This window comes from Phyllobates terribilis, unplaced genomic scaffold, assembly GCF_046119375.1.
Source record: "Phyllobates terribilis strain yellow unplaced genomic scaffold, ASM4611937v1 Scaffold_1__5_contigs__length_1240528914, whole genome shotgun sequence".
NCBI classification, from domain to species: Eukaryota; Metazoa; Chordata; class Amphibia; order Anura; family Dendrobatidae; genus Phyllobates; species Phyllobates terribilis.
In genome coordinates this window covers 16,705,320-16,724,088 of record NW_027362761.1, presented here as the reverse complement: position 1 = coordinate 16,724,088, position 18,769 = coordinate 16,705,320, and the positions used below count along the sequence as shown (strand labels likewise).

At 39.8% G+C, this 18,769-nt stretch overlaps 1 protein-coding gene across 4 annotated transcripts in view; it reads right to left on the bottom strand.

Annotated features, from left to right (window-relative positions):
* Positions 1-1,052: 1,052 nt before the first annotated feature.
* Positions 1,053-18,769, bottom strand: part of CUNH19orf44 (chromosome unknown C19orf44 homolog) — a 119,086-nt gene continuing 101,369 nt past the window's right edge. For 2 of the 4 annotated variants that reach the window (XR_012252324.1, XR_012252328.1), the window contains 2 exons: positions 3,583-3,817; positions 1,054-3,099 (listed from right to left, as the gene is read on the bottom strand). The gene's annotated coding sequence lies outside the window, so the exon portion shown is untranslated. Of the gene's footprint in view, positions 3,100-3,582; positions 3,818-10,030; positions 10,142-18,769 lie in introns of all 4 variants that reach the window. The other 2 variants (XR_012252327.1, XR_012252329.1) reach the window with 2 other exon arrangements.

The window sequence follows — 18,769 nt, the reverse complement described above, 5'->3', positions numbered from 1 at the left end:
CAATCAGGATTTTCCACATTTCCAAAAATTAGTGACAGACACCAGCAAAGTGGCATCAATTTCAGTGCAGTAGAAATTGTAGAATTAGGAACGACACCTCTTCCACTACAGCCAACCCAATAGATGGAAACTCAATCAGGAGTGTTCACATTTAAAAAAACCTAGGGCCTAAAACCACCAATATGGCGTCAATTTCACTAGAGTATAAGTAGTATAATGGGAGACCGACACCTCTTCCAGTACAGCTAACCCAGCAAATGGAGACTCAATCAAGAGTGCACTATCCTCTACAGTGGTTCACCACGAGTCACACTTGTACTCTGTTGTGCAGATGCACAAGCTGGTCTAAAAAAAAATGTGTGAAAGGACTCACAGAAATTGCATCTGCCACTTACACTACTGCTGCTGCTAATATTTTGGCATTGACGAATTGACGTGCCAGAGGTTGGAAGTGTAGAGCTGCGATGCACTCCGTGTGCCTCACTGCTGTCTTGGGGAAAACCTATCTTAAAATTGTGTAAAAGCATGTTTCGATACTCCAACATTCGCGGGTCCCTTTCCAGGGCGGGAAGCATTGGGCAAAATTTACTCTTATAACGTGGATGTAACAGAGTGGCAACCCAATAGTAATCATTATTTTGAATCATAACTGTGACAACCCAGCATTTCTTCTTAATTATGCCACACATACTTTCTGATGGCGAAGAGCAATATACCTTTATTTTTATGTTGATTTTTTAACCTGTGTTCTTCTTTGGTTGATTACCACATTATTGTTTGATTAATCCTGAATGTTGAAACTTGAGTTAAGATGTACCTCAACTCATTGTCTGCAAATCTTGCAAGATAGGGTCAGGGAGCATTACTGTTTGATAATATGCTGATTACATGTTATAACAGAATAAATCCTATAATAAGAAGGAAATACCACAATTTTTAGAAAATAAGTCCAGAATACCTCAAACTCAGAATACCACCATATAAAAAAGGCATAAAGGAATAAAACAATACTCAATATTCATCATATATCAATTTTATTAAATTTAGACATAACAAGACAGACCACAAGAAGGTTAAAAACCCTTTAAAAACACAATTCAAATATAGCTCAGGAGAGGTGGATAGGGTAGGGCATACTCAGAATAAATAACAGTGAATATAATAAATTTCCTCTATTTAGACCCCCAAATCAATGAGATTTCCACAAATTTAATTAGCAATGATTGTTCAACTGTTTAAGATATGAGAGATACCAATAGCAGCAATATTTAATAAATAAATATTCCAATATGGTGAAAATACAAAACCTTGAAAATTTAATACAATATAAAGTGCCCGTGCAACAATTTCATATAAATATAAAAAAATATATATTCAAGTGTATTGTATAATATATGAAAATGAATATACCACTATTTTATACTGCTGCCAGAACAAATGGCACCTCCAAAATATTGCAAATTGTCAGGGCTGGTATTTATCATGTAATAACAAGTGAATGCTCACAGCCCTTCTTAAGCAATATAGGGAAATGAAATACAAGCATATATTAGGGGTCCAAAGAGACACATCCCCACATCCCTCCATATATATGCCATATATACACAAATGCAAGAAAGATGCAGCTGTAGATAATAATATAATTACCGGCGTCTTTCTATCGGGCGCCGCAAGTCCCGCGTGAGCCACCACGGATACTTCCGGGCAGCTGACCCGGAGCGCGTCACTGAAGGGCATGTTGCCATTCATGACGCGCCCAGGTCCACAGGCATCCAGAAGACCCGTGGGGCGCACGCGCACTGCGGCGCACAGCGTCGGTAAGAGCCATCTTTAAAAATGCCAATTAGCCATAAATGCAGTCCTTGATAGAACTCAAAATAAGTGGGGATATGGCACATAGCCGTAATTGTAACCATAGATAGAACCTCATACAAAAATGAATGGGAGCATTGGGAAATTAATCACAAAGAAAAACAAAAAATGTAAGGAAAAAAAGAACTGTGATGTTAAAAAAAAAGTATGAAAAATATAAAAAATAATAAAATATGTATGAATGGGGTGCAATAAAAAGTGAATGTGAAAAAGTGTGAGTATAAAATGAAATTGTTGTGAAAAATGAAAAAACCAAATAAACCTTTGTGATGAATATGGAAAAAGGAATAAAGAGATTGCAGAAAGGTGAATAAAAATGTGAAAAAATATAAAAATGTGAAAAATGTGAAGGACAATCTGCACAGTGCAAAGAGCAATATAGAATGAGTGAAAAAAAACAAAACAAATATACATGGATATCTACTAAACCATATACGAATACACATACACATACATACATACATACATACCTACATGTACACATACACGAACAATATAATAATCCTTAACATCCACAAATGTGATACATAAATGCCACAGCACAAATTTTGGCTGCAGACCCATAATACCCAAGCTTCCCACAATACATATACACACACATATAATGCGAAATTCCATCCATGAAACAATGTTCACCGCCATCAATCCCCCACCAAAAGAACGACTGCAAGCATAGAATAACACTGCATGTAAACATAGCACCACTCCCCTGCAAAAGAAAAGAGCCATAAAATATAAGAATACAAAAAAGCACATATAATTAAAAGTCAAAGAACAGTGGTCACAGTGGATATATCAACATCCCTGAACAGGAATAATTCATTTATAGAAAACTTCCAAAACCCCATTGATCATTGAGGCCACTGGGTCTCATACTCTTTAATACGGTAATCCATCTGCATTCCATTTGTAGCAGTCTTTTGGCCAAATCCCCCTTCCTAATGTTGGGGTATAGTCGGTCAATTCCTCTAAATTTCAGCAGATGTTCTTGATGTGGATGACATTCTCGAAAGGGTCTTGCCACCGGTTTCAATTTTGATAGAGTTTCCAAATCTTCTGCTTGTACTTTCATAGCAGATCTGATATCCTTGATATGTTCAAGGATGAAGACTCGCAATTCACATGTCGTCATACCTACATAGTAGAGTCCACAGGGACAGATAGCCAAATATATAACGTATGATGTCTGACAATTGATAAAATGAAGAATCTTGTATTCCCGAGAGCCTGTTGAATCAAAGAATATGTTAGTCCTTTCCAGATGGCTACATGCCTTGCAACTGCCACATTGCCAACAACCCCATTTGGGGCCCTTGGAATCAAATATAAATTTAGAGGGTGATGTTCTATGATGGCTGTGTACCAGTATATCCTTAATTGTTTTTCCACGTTTGGCTGTCAAATTTGGTCTGTCTGAAATAAAAGAGGATAAGGATACATCCTGTTTGAGGATTGGCCAATATTTCGCTACTGACTCTGAAATCTCTTTCCATCTGGAGTTATAATTAGTGATGAGTCTTGTATGACCCTTCACATTTCTCCTTTTGTCCTTGTTTGAGGTCAAGAGGGATTGTCTATTCAATTGTTTAGCACACATATGGGCCTTATTGACATTCAGCCTCTTGTATCCTCATTGGATAAACCTCCTTTCTAAAATCTTAGCCTGTTCTTTTTCCTGACTGCAAATTCTTCTTGCCCTTATGAACTGACCTGTGGGTATTGCTTTAATCACATGTGCCGGATGTGCCGATCTTGCGTGTAGAAATGCATTCACACTTGTGTCCTTTCGATAGATATCCGTAGTGACTGTCCCATTAGTATCAATATTGATGTTGAGATCCAGGAAGTTGATTGATGACGACTGGCTTATTACTGACGATAGTTTAATATTGAGTACATTATTATTCAAATGCACCAAAAAAAGATCCAGAAGTTCACGAGTACCCTGCCAAATAAACAAAATATCGTCTATGAATCGAATCCATAATATGACTGAGCCAGAAAAAATCTCATCATCCTCTTGTATTAGCTCCCTCTCTCACCATCCCAAAAAGAGGTTTGCGTACGATGGGGCACATGCTACCCCCATCGCCACTCCCCTCTTCTGTAAATAATGCCGATCTTTAAATAGAAAATTGTTGTGGGTAAGAACATATTCCATAAGAGTTAGAATAAGATTGGAGAGAGTCTTATCAAGATTTTGGTTTTTCAAGAAAAATTCCAAAGCCCTTAAGCCATATTGACGTTCGATGTTCGTATATAAAGATTCGACATCATATGTTACCAGGAACATATCTGGCTCCATGTGAATGCTGTCTAATCTTTGTAAAACCTCAGTCGAATCCTTTACATAAGAAGGTAGTTCACTCACAATGGGTTTCAAATAGAAGTCCAGAAATTTAGAAATGGGTTCAATTAAACTCCCATTACCTGAGAGAATTGGATGACCCGGTGGATTACTCATATCTTTATGTACTTAAGGTAAAAGGTATAAAAGTTGGAATTTTTAATAGCTAGCAAAAATTAGGCAGACAGCTGGGGGCTGATATTAATAGCCCAGGAAGGGTGCCATGAATATTGGCCCCCTCCCAGGCTAGAAACACCAGCCGTCAGTCTCCCCAGAAATGGCGCATCCATGGGATGCGCCAATTCTGGCACTTAGCCTCGCTCTTCCCACTGCCCTGTAGCGGTGGCAGTGGGGTAATAGGGCTGGGGTTGATGTCAGCTTATAATGCCAGCTGACATCAAGCCCAGGTTAGTAATGGAGAGGCGTCTATAAGACACCCCCATTACTAACCCCATAGTCAAAGTTAAAAAAAAACCCACAAACACCCAGAATAAAGTCCTTTAATTGAAATAAACACACAATTCTTTATTGTTCTAAATTAAACCATACTTACCGTCACGCCCATTCCAGCTGAAGCCAACGATCTCCTGCAATAAAAGTAAAATAATAAAGCAACCTCATCCTTACCTTTCCATGGTTCTCACGACGGCTCCAGCTTTGCTACATTCACATGACATGAAAAGGTAATAATGAGGTTGCTTTATTATATATTAATAAATATTAATTTATTATCATATAGTATATGCTCCTTTCCTAATAACTGTGGATTGGCTGGCATTCCCAGACAGTAGATTTGCTTCCATTGTGTTACAATAGTGTTCAAAATAATAGCAGTGTGTTCAAAAACATGAGTTAAGCACAAAATCTTTATACTAGTTTTTATTTCCATGCATTGGGAACATTGTGCACTGTTTTCTAATTCAAAACATGAAGAGAAATGTATATATTTTAACTACTTTGCAGAAAATAACAAAAAATGAACATTGAGCTGTTCTAAAAAATAGCAGTGTCTGCATTTGTCTTTACAAACTCACTATGTATGTTTTTTGAGGATTTAGCATTCCTGTGAATCATTAACCTAATATTTTAGTTTTATACCCACAGTTTTTTACAACTACTTCACATCCATGTTCCATAGAGTCAACCAACTTCTGGCACCTGTCAAATGTTGTTCCAGCATAGGATGCTTTGACTACATCCCACAATTTTGTTTGCATTTGTTGGCTTTGCCTCAGAAACGGTAATTTTGATCTCACCCCACAAGTGTTCTATCGGATTAAGGTCCGGAGATTGGGTTGGCCACTCCATAACCTCAATTTTGTTGGATTGGAACCAAGATTTTTCTAGTTTACTGGTGTGTTTAGGGTCGTTGTCTTGTTGAAACACTCATTTCAAGTGCATATCCTCTTCAGCGTAAGGCAACATGATCTCTTCAAGTATATCTTCTCAATTTCACTCCCCAAGTTTTCGGTATTTCGATCCTGATTAATATAACTGTAGTCCAGGTGCCCGTAAACTACTTAATCTAGTATAAGTTAAAGGGCGGAAGGAGAAAAATGCAAACATGGTTGCAGAATCATGTGCCCCATGTTCTTGGATAAATTATCATTCCTTCAAAAAAATGTAATGGGCAGAGGCATCATTGTGCAAAATGAAAAAAGTAGAGGCCTTTTTCAAACAAGCAAAAGTTTCATATTGCAATTACTGCAACAAATTCAAACATCAAGGAATATTTTGAGTCACTTTTTGATATCAAGAAACATTGGTAGCCGGAGAGCCCACACTTTGAGGTACTCATCAATTAGGGGTAAATACAAATGTCTGTGCTGGGATCTCCGCAGATTCACCAAAGGCCTCATGGAGAATATAAACAGGTAAATATAGTAACGGTGGCATGGATTAAAGTGGCACGCCATCACCAGAACAGTAAACATGGGGCAAATGAAGGGAAACTATCAAAAATAACAGCCGAGGGGATCAAGCAGATCCCACAGCTGCCACAAATTTGTCAAAGACTACATGCCGCTGCCTCTAACAGTCAGGACAATTACGCAATTGACCGATGAATGATGGACGAGTCTGCGGCTGTCTTAACTACTAGGCCACTCAAAGTGAGCTTACAGTATATACACTTCCAATTATAAGGTATGGGAGATATACAGTCATGGCTGAAAATGCTGGCACTCTAGAAATTGTTCCAGAAAATTAAGTATTTCTCCCATAAAATTTTGCAATTACACATGTTAATTTCCTTTGTGTGTACTTAAACAATACAAAAAAAAGAAAAAAAGGCAAATTGGACATAATTTCACACAAAACCCCAAAAATGGTCTGGACAAAATCGTTGGCACCCTCAATTTAATATTTGTTTGCACCTTTTGGAATAAATAGCTGCAATCAATCGCTTCCTATAACCATCAACAAGCTTCTTACACCTCTCAGCTGGAATTTTGGACCACTCTTCTTTTTCAAACTGCTCCACGTCTCTCATATTTGAAGGGCACCTTCTCCCAACAGCAATTTAAAAAATTTAAAAATCTCTCCACAGGTATTCAATGGGATTTAGATCCAGACCCATTGCTGGCCACTTCAGAGCTCTCCAGCGTTTTTTTTTCCATCCATTTATGGGTGCTTCTTGAAGTATGTTTGGGGTCATTGCTCTGCTGGAAGACCCATGACCTAGGATGCAAACCCAGCTTTCAGACACTGGGCACTACGTTGCGAACCAAAATCCTTTGGTAATCTTCAGAGTTCATGATGCCTTGCACCCAGTCAAGTCACCCAGTGCCAAAGGCAGCAAAACAACCCCAAAACATCTTTGAACCTCCACTATATTTGACTGTAGGTACTGTGTTCTTTTCGAAGGCAGCACACCACCAAGAATTTTTTTTTTTTTTTAAATGAACTTTACTCAGCCCCAATGGCAACCTTTCAGTTCACAGAACCTTTCTCAAGTAAAGTACAAGTGCTACTGATGTGATATACAGCTCTGGCAAAAATTAAGAGACCACTGCAAATTTTTCAGTTTCTCTGATTTATCTCTTTATAGGTATATTTTTGAGTAAAATGTACATTGTTGTTTCAGTCTATAAACTACTGACAACATGTCTCTGAAATTCAAAGCTAAAAATTTTGTATTTATTTGCAGCAAATGATAAAGCTTCAAAATACTAAAAAAGAAACAGTGCTTTCAGACCTCAAATTACTCATGTTTTAACTCAGGAAGAGTTCAGAAATCAATATTTGGTGGAATAACCATGATTTGTAATCACAGTTTTCATGCCTATTGGCATGCTTTCCACCAGTCTTTCCAATAGAAAACTGTTCAGTGGTCTCTTAATTTTTGCCAGAGCTGTATATAATTTCAAAACATGATTCATGTGATTACATCTCATTAAATTCATTCATAATTTTACATACTTTTACAATTATGATACATATATAGATAAGATACCAAACAGTGTAATTATATTATGTGCATTTATATAAAAATATATTTGATATTAGAATGTAAACATTTCTTAGATAAAGTGACTAGTGCATTAAACTAGTAACTTGTAAAATTTTGAATGAATTTAATGAGATGTAATGACATGAATCAGGTTTTGCAACTATATATATCACACCAGTAGCACTTATACTTTGCTTGAGAAAGGTTCTGTGAACCAAAACGTTGCCATTGGGGCTGCATAAAGTCCATTTAAAAAAAAAATAAAAAATTTCTTGGTGGTGTGTGGTTTTCGTTTTTGGATCTATATATGGAACAAATTGGACATTTGGGTGAAGGCTTGGCACCTGTTGTGAGTAACTAAATGATGCTATTCTACTCTTTTTTTGTGAGTGATTTAAGTGTTTAAAGGAAGGTGCACATTTTTTCTGCCATTTCTTTCTTTTTTTTGTTCTAAAATAATTTTTTTGTCTGGTGAATAATGGATAATATAATAATAGACCCTGAAGTTTTTTCATATACTGCTAAGGAGTAGGATAGGTAGGATTCTGGGGGCGTTGGAAGATAATGTAACGTTTTTAAGTACACCATCAGTGACGGATTTGAAACATAAATATGAAAATGACTCCAAAACAATGATAACTTTGCAGTTACATATGACCACATCAGGTCAATATTATAATGCACTAAAAAAATCCAAGGGGCCTGCAGCTCAATATTAGACCGAACCTTTTTATCAATAATGCGATTTTTTGCTCTGGTTTTAGTATGATATCCAATAAATAAGCCATGGATGTTATCCTTCTTAATATTGATTTTTTTTTATTTTTTTTTATCTCCAAGCATTGTGGAAGTGGAAGAAAAATCTAAGTCACAATTGAAAAGTGAGGACTGGGACAATTTTAAGGATTCAATGGCTATTCGGATGCAACGACTCAGTGCAGATCTGGAGGAGGTGAAACGCCAGAAATGGAATCTGGATATGGAAGATTACCAGAATGGTTATATATATATATATTATATATCTGGCAAAAAGATGGGAAAAGCACCTCTTGGAATAGAAAAGGTAATTTCCATAACTATATAAAATATAGGAACAATGATTTCAAACCCCATTCATATGTATGTGATACTGTTATTTTCTCTAGAACCAGACTTGGCACAACAAAGGAAAAACTACGAAAAAGGAGAGGAGGTAAACGACATCGGAGACAACAGAAGAGAAAAACAAGGGAAGAGAAAACCACGTCAAAGACAAATATTGGAGGAGGGACATAAATTAGTGGTAAATCTATCGAATAAGATATTAACAGAACCACAAATGTCACTTCTGAATAAGGGTCTTACATTTAGTCCTACTAAGCATGTAAACTGGTTCCAGCTTGAATTGGATCTTCAGAGATTTTTTAGGAATATTAAATTAAAAAAATGGTTTGCAAATAATACTGTAGCTCCAAAAACATGTGACAGTGAGCTCAGTCTACAGCAGGTGTTAATGGTTAAAAAAGGTACCGTTACACCCCTGGGGAATGTGCCAGTAATTCAGGCATTTATTGAGGTGGTCCAACATGATGTAGAGATGTTAAGGGGACAAACACATACAAAATGAAAAAATCCCAACTTAAAGTCTGAGGAATTAAAAGCATTGCGTGAACTTGTCCATCACATTATTATAAAGCCAGCCAAAAAGGGTGGTGCTGTCGTCATAGACAGGGGATCCTACATAAAAGAGATCAGGAGACAATTGATTGATGGGGAGGCGTACAGGAAGGTGGATAATGATCCCAAATTTGGATTTATGAATATAATGAAAAATATTTTGCTTGAGGCATTACAGAAGAAGATCATTGACAAGGATTTGTTTGATTTTTTTGCGGATGGAACATGCCACCCCGTCCGTACTATATGTGTTGCCCAAAATTCATAAATTCCTTGAGAATCCTCCAGGGCGACCTATAGTGTCGGGTGTGGATTCCTTGACTAGCGAGGTTGGGATATAGCTGGATAAAAGTTTGAATCCTCTAGCCAGGAGCTCATTGTCTTTTGTTTGTGACATTTCTGATTTTATTTCTAAATTGCAAAATGTGGAGATGGTGGGGGAGGTCACGCTAGCTTCTTTTGATGTGATCTCCCTCTATACCTCTATTGATAATGTAAGAGGGATTGAGGCAATAAAACGCAAACTGCTGTCCACTGAGCTTACAAATGAGAGTCAATGTTTTATTGTAAATCTATTGGAGTTTGTACTGTATCATTATTTTTTGTTTGGTATTGATTTTTTTATTCAATTATGTGGTACGGCAATGGGGACAAACATGGCCCAGGCCTATGCAAATATTGTCATGGCAACGCTGGAGGAGTACCTTTGTCTATGTATCCCACTACTTCAGACATGTACTGGTGTGGTGGAGGTAAATAGATGACGTCTTCCTCCTGTGGATGGGTACACAGGCAGGATTGGAAGAGTTTCATGCCTATTTGAATGAGATAGATGACACTATTAAATTGGTCAGCTCTAAAGAAAAAATACAATTCCTGGATGTTCCTTGTTTCACAGGAAAATGGCGAATTAAGAACGTCGTTGTATACTAAACCTACGGATTGTAACAATATGCTTAAATTTGAGAGCCACCATCCTAAACAAATAAGAGCATTGCCATACAGTCAATATCTGACAATTAAAAGAATTGAGAGTAATGCAGACAATTTACAGTCTAGTATGAATATGTTGACAAACAAATTTATGGAGAGGGGTTATCCTCAAAAATTATTGGAAAGTCAGATCAGTAAAACTCAAAAGTTGGATAGGAAAGAGCTCATACAATCTATATAAAAAAAAAAAAAAAAAAAAAAAAAAAGGAGTATGGATAGAGTGCCAATGGTCACAACATATGGAGAGGAGAGTGAACAAGTTGCGAAAATTATTAGAAATCATTGGAAAATGCTGGGAAATTGTTTGACTAAGGTACTTAAGAATCCTCCACTATTTTCCTATAGATGGGCAGAAAATGTTAGGGATAAAATAGTGCATTTGGATATTGGGCCACTGAAAAAAAAAGACACAAACATTACAGGTAGGGGCAAAAAGGGATGTTTCCCATGCCTCTCATGTGTTAATTGTCTACTAATGTTAAAAGGGGAGAAATTTACCCATCCTAAAACTCAGATTGACTATGAAATTAGATACTACCTTACATATGGCTCAGATCATGTGATATATTTATTACAATGTCCTTGTCTACTTTGGTATATTGGAGAAACTACGTATGATTTTAAGACTCGTATAAATCACCATAGGTACACAATAAGAAAAAAAAAGGATGTACCTTCCGGTATCAAAACATTTTATTGAAGCGGGTTACACTGAAAAACAATTAAAATTTAAAATAATAGATATGATCCCTATAACATATGAGGAGGGGATAGAGCTAAATTGTTGAGGAAAAAAAGAATTGGAATGGATCTTTAGATTAAATACTCTCAAACCCAACCCAACACTCAAACCCAATGTGGAATTTAATATAGCAGCGATAATCTAGGGTCCTGACCAAAAACTAAGCATGTTTTTAAGATTTTACTATATAATATATGAGCAACTTTTTTAATTTTATCCTTATTTTTTCTTGTAGATCACCATTTGCACAGGGAAGATTGGAGAGGACGACTCATCCAGTAATGTGTGTGTGTTGGATTTTCTATCAATATATAAATGTACTGCTTTTTGGAGACTTCTTAAAGGAATGGAGTTTGAAATTAATTTTAATCTTAAGATTCCCATAATAAATGTCCAGTGTTATAGTGAGGTTAAGGTGTTAATTTAAAAAAAAAAAAAAAATACAATTACACCTATTGTGTTTCGGTAATGGGACAGGGTCCGAGAGGACTCGGTCTCTGAACTGATCCCCCATTTCTATGGACGTATCCAGTGATGGGGACACCTATGGATCTGTGGTGTGTGTTTTTTTCTGACAAAGAGGAATGAGTAAGAATCCCCCACCTCAAATGCAGAGGGAAGAACTGCCATGGCATTATATTATCTCTAAAAAAAAAAAAAAAAAAAAAAAAAAAAAGACACCAACAGTGTCAAAATGAGATTGAATGTGTGCTGGCATTTGGGAAATAGCTTTCCATACTCCAAGATGGCGACCGCGGCACAAGAGAGTGGAGTGCGCACGTGCGGTCACAATGTCCACATTCCAAGATGGCGACCGCGGCACAAAGGAATGAAGTGCGTAGATGCGGTCATTATGTCAGAAAGGGGAGTCTCCTGATTGGTTCCTGAAGCTGACTGCGTGTGAGTAGACATGCCCAGTGGAACACACAGGACGCCAGGGACAACATGGTGCAGCCATACTGTGTATTATGAATATGTATGTTACTGGGTGAGTCGCCCCTCCAGGATTATAAAATGCACCCGAGTCCAATTATGATTGTTTAATGCACTAGTCACTTTATCTAAGAAATGTTTACATTATATTATCTATAATATAACCGGAGATGTGTCAGACACGCCTGCGCAGTCTGGCTCCAGACAGAATGCATGGAGCAGTTACAGGTAAGAGGAGTGTGTATGGTGCCGGAGATCGCGGTATGTGTAGGCACTGAACGCATACCATGATCTCTGGCGCCATACTTACCTGACCGGGAGGAGTGTTGCCGTGGCGCCTTTCTTCTCGCCGAAGACCAGGGCAGGAGTGAAGGCGTCGGAATCGGGGCATGCGCATAGCGACATTTTACTGGAGACACATTTGCAGTGTGTCTTCAGGAAAATGGCGCCGGACAGTGCGGTATGGGCACACTCGTACTCCGGCGCCGCACTCCTCCCCCGGCCTCCGGCAGAACGGGACACAGCGCTGGAGCACAGGGAAGAAAGGTGAGTATAAGTGTTTATTTTTTTGTATGTGTGCAGCGTGATAGGGATGAGCGTTGCCATACATGCCATGATTGGGGGGTAAGGGGACCAAGCATACATACCAGGATTGGGGGGGGACCATGCATACCAAGATTAGGGCGTGAGGGGGACGACCATGCATACCAGGATTGGGGGGTGAGGGGGGATGACCATTAATTGGGCGGTGAGGGGACCATGCATACCAGGAGAGGAATGAGGGGGTACCATGCATACCAGGATTGGGGGGTGAGGGGTGCCATGCATACCAGGATTAGGGGGGTGAGGGGGGGGACCATGCATACCAGGATTGGTGGGTGAGGGGGGCACCATGCATACCAGGATTGGGGGGGGTGAGGGGACCAAGCATACATACCAGGATTGGGGGGTGAGTGGCCCATGCATACCAGGATTGGGGGGTGAGGGGGGACCATACATACCAGGATTGGGGAGTGAGGGGGGACCATGCATACTAGGATTGGGGAGTGAGGGGGGGACCATGCATACCAGGATTGGTGGTAAGGGGACCATGCATACCAGGATGAGGGGTACCATGCATACTAGGATAAGGCATGGGGTGCCATGCATACCAGGATTGGGGGATGAGGAGTGCCATGCATACCAGGATTGGGGGATGAGGAGTGCCATGCATACCAGGATGAGGGATTGGGTGCCATGCATACCAGGATTGGGGGATGAGGGTGTCATGCATACCAGAATTGGGATGAGGGGTGCCATGTATACCAGGATGAGGGGTACCATACATACCAGAATAGGGATGCGGGGTGCCATGCATATCAGGATGAGGGATGGTGTGCCATGTATACCAGGATGAGGGGTGCCATACATACCAGGATTGGGAATGAGGGGTGCCATGCATACCAGGATTGGGGATGAGGGGTGCCATGCATACCAGGATTGGGGATGAGGGGTGCCATGCATACCAGGATTGGGGATGAGGGGTGCCATGCATACCAGGATTGGGGATGAGGGGTGCCATGCATACCAGGATTGGGGATGAGGGGTGCCATGCATACCAGGATTGGGGATGAGGGGTGCCATGCATACCAGGATTGGGGATGAGGGGTGCCATGCATAACAGGATAGGAATGCGGGGTACCATGCATACCACGATGAGGGGTACTATGCATACCAGGATAGGGATACTACAGTATAAACAATTCCATAAAACAAAAAGGATAAACGAAAACAAATGTATTAAACTTGACCTTGCAGGACTGGCTCTGGCTTTTATGAAGGGGAGCTCTTAGTTTTTGAGGGGCAACGGACAGAACTACAGTAAACTGCATCTCCCACAACTGGGAAAGATTATTATTTGGCAATTGCTATTTATTAACACAAGTTAAGCCCACATACCTTCCCTTCTGGTGACTCTAAACAGGGATGGTGTTCAGAAAACCATAGCATGTGGCTCAGCTTTAGAAAATTATGAGATTCCCAGATTCTACAATATCTTTGCCCCTGGAGGTCCCAGACTGGAGATATTACCATCATATTTCCTACCACGATTTTATCTTTATATAGATAGGAAACATGGCATGGCTAGCATCATCCATTTGTTCGATATTTAATTTGAAAGTGTTATGGTTACCGCCCAGTGACTTAAGACAATGCGCTCCGCTCGCCACATCGTCACAACTATAAATAGGACTTTCATAACTGAAGGATCCTTAGTGTTCATAAAAAACCTCAATATTCATAACTGGAATAGAACAAAGCAGCTTAAGGTAGTTAGCCTCAGGCTTACCAGAAATGGCAGGGAAAGGCCATAAACCTGTCGCCTTCCACATTCCTGTCTTATCTATCAGACCCCAACCTAAATTACCTGTTTGGGGAGGAGGGAGTTAAGATGTTTCTCAGCTGCAGTTAAGGGTCATCTGGGGGCCATAGACATGCTTCAATATTCACTATGAGAACTTATAGATTTGCAATTATATCTAGAACAGAAACTAATAGGAAAAACGAGGAAACACAGAGGTAAGGCCTAATCGGCCAGTAGTTAATTTATGTTCAGACTTAATAGGTAAAAATAGTTGAAAATATAACAACATTTAAGTTGGAGGCAGGGGAGTTGTATGGAAACAATTTGCACTGTGGCAGTTGTTTCTAATGGCTAAAGAGCTAAGAGACAAAAATAACTACATGTACTTTATTCACCCAGCCGTTGAGATAAATGGAAAATGCAAGACAAGGATTTGATTAGTGTACTTTTGTATAACTTGTAATGATGTTCTAAAACATTTTTTTAATAAAAACATACAGATAAAAAAAACAAAACAAACGTCAAATGCTCTGCTGACTCAATTGCAGTTTTCGAAGCCTGCTCTGGCATTAACATCAGCACAAAACTGTATGCTGTGAGCTTCATGACATGGGTTTACATGGCCAAGCAGCGGCATTCAAGCCTAACATCACCAAGCACAATGCCAAGTGTCATCGGACTCTGGAGCAGTGAAGTGACCAATCACACATTTTTTACCTATCATAGACGAAGAGAACAAATGGAGTCCTTGGTTGAACAAATCCGCTTCATCCTGAGGAACTGGCCCTCTGGGACGGCCCGAATGGTAGCAGCTTTATGTGCGGATGAGGCATGGATCAGAGCGATCATAGAGGTCGACTTCCTGAACTCAGTCTGTATTCATGTCTCAGCATCCACCTCAATACTGACGTGCAGGAACTCTAACCTGCTATCCGCCTTATATGTCAACTTGATATTGAAAGGGTTGACATTCAACTGATCCATGAAGTGGTCAAACTGCTCGATCGTTCCCTTCCAAAAATAATAACAGGTCATCAATGTACCTGTACCAGCACTGGATACGGTGCATGGCCTGGCGCCCCCGTCACCAAAAATTGTAATCTCTGTAACCAAAAGGGATCCAATTTAATAATGTGCCTGGCTCTCAATTTTCTACCTATAAGTCCGATGCAGAAGAATGGGTTTGGCAAATGCCATTACAACATTACCTTCTTGACTGCACTGTGTGAACATGATTGCCCCAGTGCATAAAGCAAAGTCCATAAAGTCATGGTTAGATATGTATGGTGCAGAAGAACTGGACATGCCTGGACAAAGTCCTGACTGCAACCTCCTTGAATAACCTTGGACGAAGGATGAATTTAAATGGAGATTGCGAACCAGGCCTTCTCCTTCAACATCAGTGTCTAACCTAACCAACAGTCTTCTTGATGAATAGGCAAAGATTCCCACAGACAAATCCCAGAATTTCTTTCTATTTTTTTTTTTTTAATTGTTTCAATGACAACTGGTAAACGACACATTATGAACAAAGTTGTGACATAGCTTACTTATCTAATCTTGGCTATGTAAACCATATTAAAAGGGGACAAGTTACATAATTCATACTGCCCAAACCACATGCAGCATTAATTGCAGCTAGTTATATGTTTTCTCCGAAACAAAAATATAGTTAGAAGATCCAATCGGGGACCATTTCTAGAGACTAGACTAGTCCGATGCAACCCGCCAGTTGGCAGCGCCAATCCAGGTGATTGTCAGGTATCTCCCATAGTGAGACTTGTCAATTACCTGGACCAGTGTTGGACTAGTCTCATCTATGGCTTTGGTCCCCAGCCAGATCTTCTAAATATACTTTCTCTAAAATGCAGGATGTTTCATAGAAAATGCTGCCAGGAGATTTGGCAGCGTGAATCTTGTGACAGGTTCCCTTTAATGCAGAACAAATACACAAACGGCATACTGTCGTAGAAATGATGGACTTTAAAGGGTCTGTGGACAATTTGCATTTTTTCTGAGTGATTTTGGCACAAAACCTGAAGCATTTCCTAGTAGCAGCATAGTGAATGAGATAATCAGCCCAATTCTCTCGGATGAGATCACCTATGGCAATCTGCATGAGCCCTTAGGGTGCAGTCAGAAGGCCGTATAAATCGGACTGAGATCGAACCGCAATGCTCAGACTGGCCGCTGCATAGAAATATATTGTAGAACTACACTAACATAGTTTTTAAGGTTGAAGGAAGACTAAGTCCATCTAGTTCAACCCATGCCTAACATGTTGATCCAGAGGAAGGCAAAAAAAAACCCATGTGGCAAACACTAAGCTCCACATTGGGGAAAAAAAATTCCTTCCCGACTCCATACGACAATCAGACTAGTTCCCTGGATCAACGCCCTATCAAGGAATCTAGTACATATAACCTGGAATATTATACTTTTCGAGAAAGGCATCCTTGCCCTTCTTAAATTTTAACAGTGAATCACTCATTACAACATCATGCAGCAGAGAGCTCCATAGTCTCACTGCTCTTACAGTAAAGAATCCCCGTCTGTGATTATGATTAAACCTTCTTTCCTCCAGACGTAGAAGAAGCCCCCTTGTTCCCGTCTCAGGCCTCAGAGTAAAAAGATCAGTAGAAAGGTCTTTGTACTGTCCCCTCATATACTTGTACATAGTAATAAGATCACCCCTAAGCCTTCGTTTTTCCACAGTAAATAACCCCAAGTGTAATAACCTGTCTTGGTATTTGAGACCCCCCAGTCCTCTAATAACCTTGGTCACTCTTCTCTGCACCCTCTCTAGTTCAGCTATGTCTTTCTTATACACTGTAGACCAGAACTGAACACAGTATTCTAAGTGTGGTCGAACTAGTGACTTGTATAGAGGTAAAATTATGTTCTCCTCATGAGCATCTATGTCTCTTTTAATGCATCCCATTATTTTATTTGCCTTTGCAGCAGCTGCCTGACACTGGCCACCAAAAATGAGCTTGTCGTCCACCAATACACCCAGGTCTTGTTCAGTGACACTTTTGCCCAGTGTTTTACAATTAAGCATATAATTATACATTTTATTTCCTCTGCCCAAGTGCATTACCTTACATTTATCCCCATTAACCCCTTTCCGAAGTGGTCAGTAATAGTACGCACCACGTCGGAAAAGCAGGTTCAGTGGGGACTCTGGCGCTGAGCCCGCACTGAACTGGGCACCTGTCAGCTGATTATTACAGCTGACATGTGCCCGCAACAGCTGCGGGCGGAATCGCGATCCACCCGCGGCCGTTAACTAGTTAAATGCCGCTGTCAATCTCTGACAGCGGCATTTAACAGCGCCGGAAGCTCGTCACTTACCTCGCCCATCGGTGACCCCGGCACGTGATTGCGGGTCACTGATGGGTGGGCATGACAACCCTGAGTCTGCAGGAGACCCCAGTGGTTGTCATGTAAAGATTGCTATGAGCGCCACCTAGTGGTCAGCGCTCATAGCACAGGAGCATTTCTGCTACATAGAGGTGATCTGCTCATCACCTCTATGTAGCAGAGGCGATCGGACAGTTGCAGCTTCTAGTCTCCTATGGAGATTATAGAAGCAAGCAAAAAGTGTAAAAAAAAATGTTTTTAAAAATATAAAAAAAATAATAATAAAAAAAAAAAAGTTTAAATCCCTCCCCTTTTGCCTCATTCAAAATAAAATAAAAAATAAACCCCACATACACATTTGGTATCGCCGCTTTCAGAATCACCTGATCTATCAATATAAAAAAAGAATTAATCTGTTGGGTAAAAGGCGTAACGAGAAAAAAATTCCAAACAATTGTTTTTTTGGTCGCCGCAACATTGCAATAAAATGCATTAACGGGCGATCAAAACATCGGATCTACCCCAAAATGGTATCAATAAAAAAGTCAGCCTGGCGCGCAAAAAATAAGCCCTCACCCGGCCCCAGATCCCGAAAAATGGAGACGCTATGGGTCTTGGAAAATGGTAAAACTAGTAATGGCGTTTAAAAGTACAACTCGTCCCGCAAAAAATAAGCCCTCACATGGCCATATTGAGTGAAAAATAAAAAGACTATGGCTCTGGGAAGGGAACAAAAAACGAAAACTCAAAATCAGAAAATGCTCCGGTCATGAAGGGGTTAAACATCATTTGCCATTTATCAGCCCAAGCTTCTAGTTTACATAGATCCTCCTGTAATATAAAATTGTCCTCCTCTGTATTGATTACCCTGCCAAGCTTAGTGTCATCTGCAAATATTGAAATACTACTCTGTATGCCCCCTACATTAATAAATGTTAAAAAGTGGGCCTAATACTGACCCCTGTGGTACCCCACTGTTAACGGAGACCCAGTCTGAGTGCTTTCCATTAATAACCACCCTTTGTTTCCTATCACTGAGCCAGTTCTTAACCCACATACATATATTTT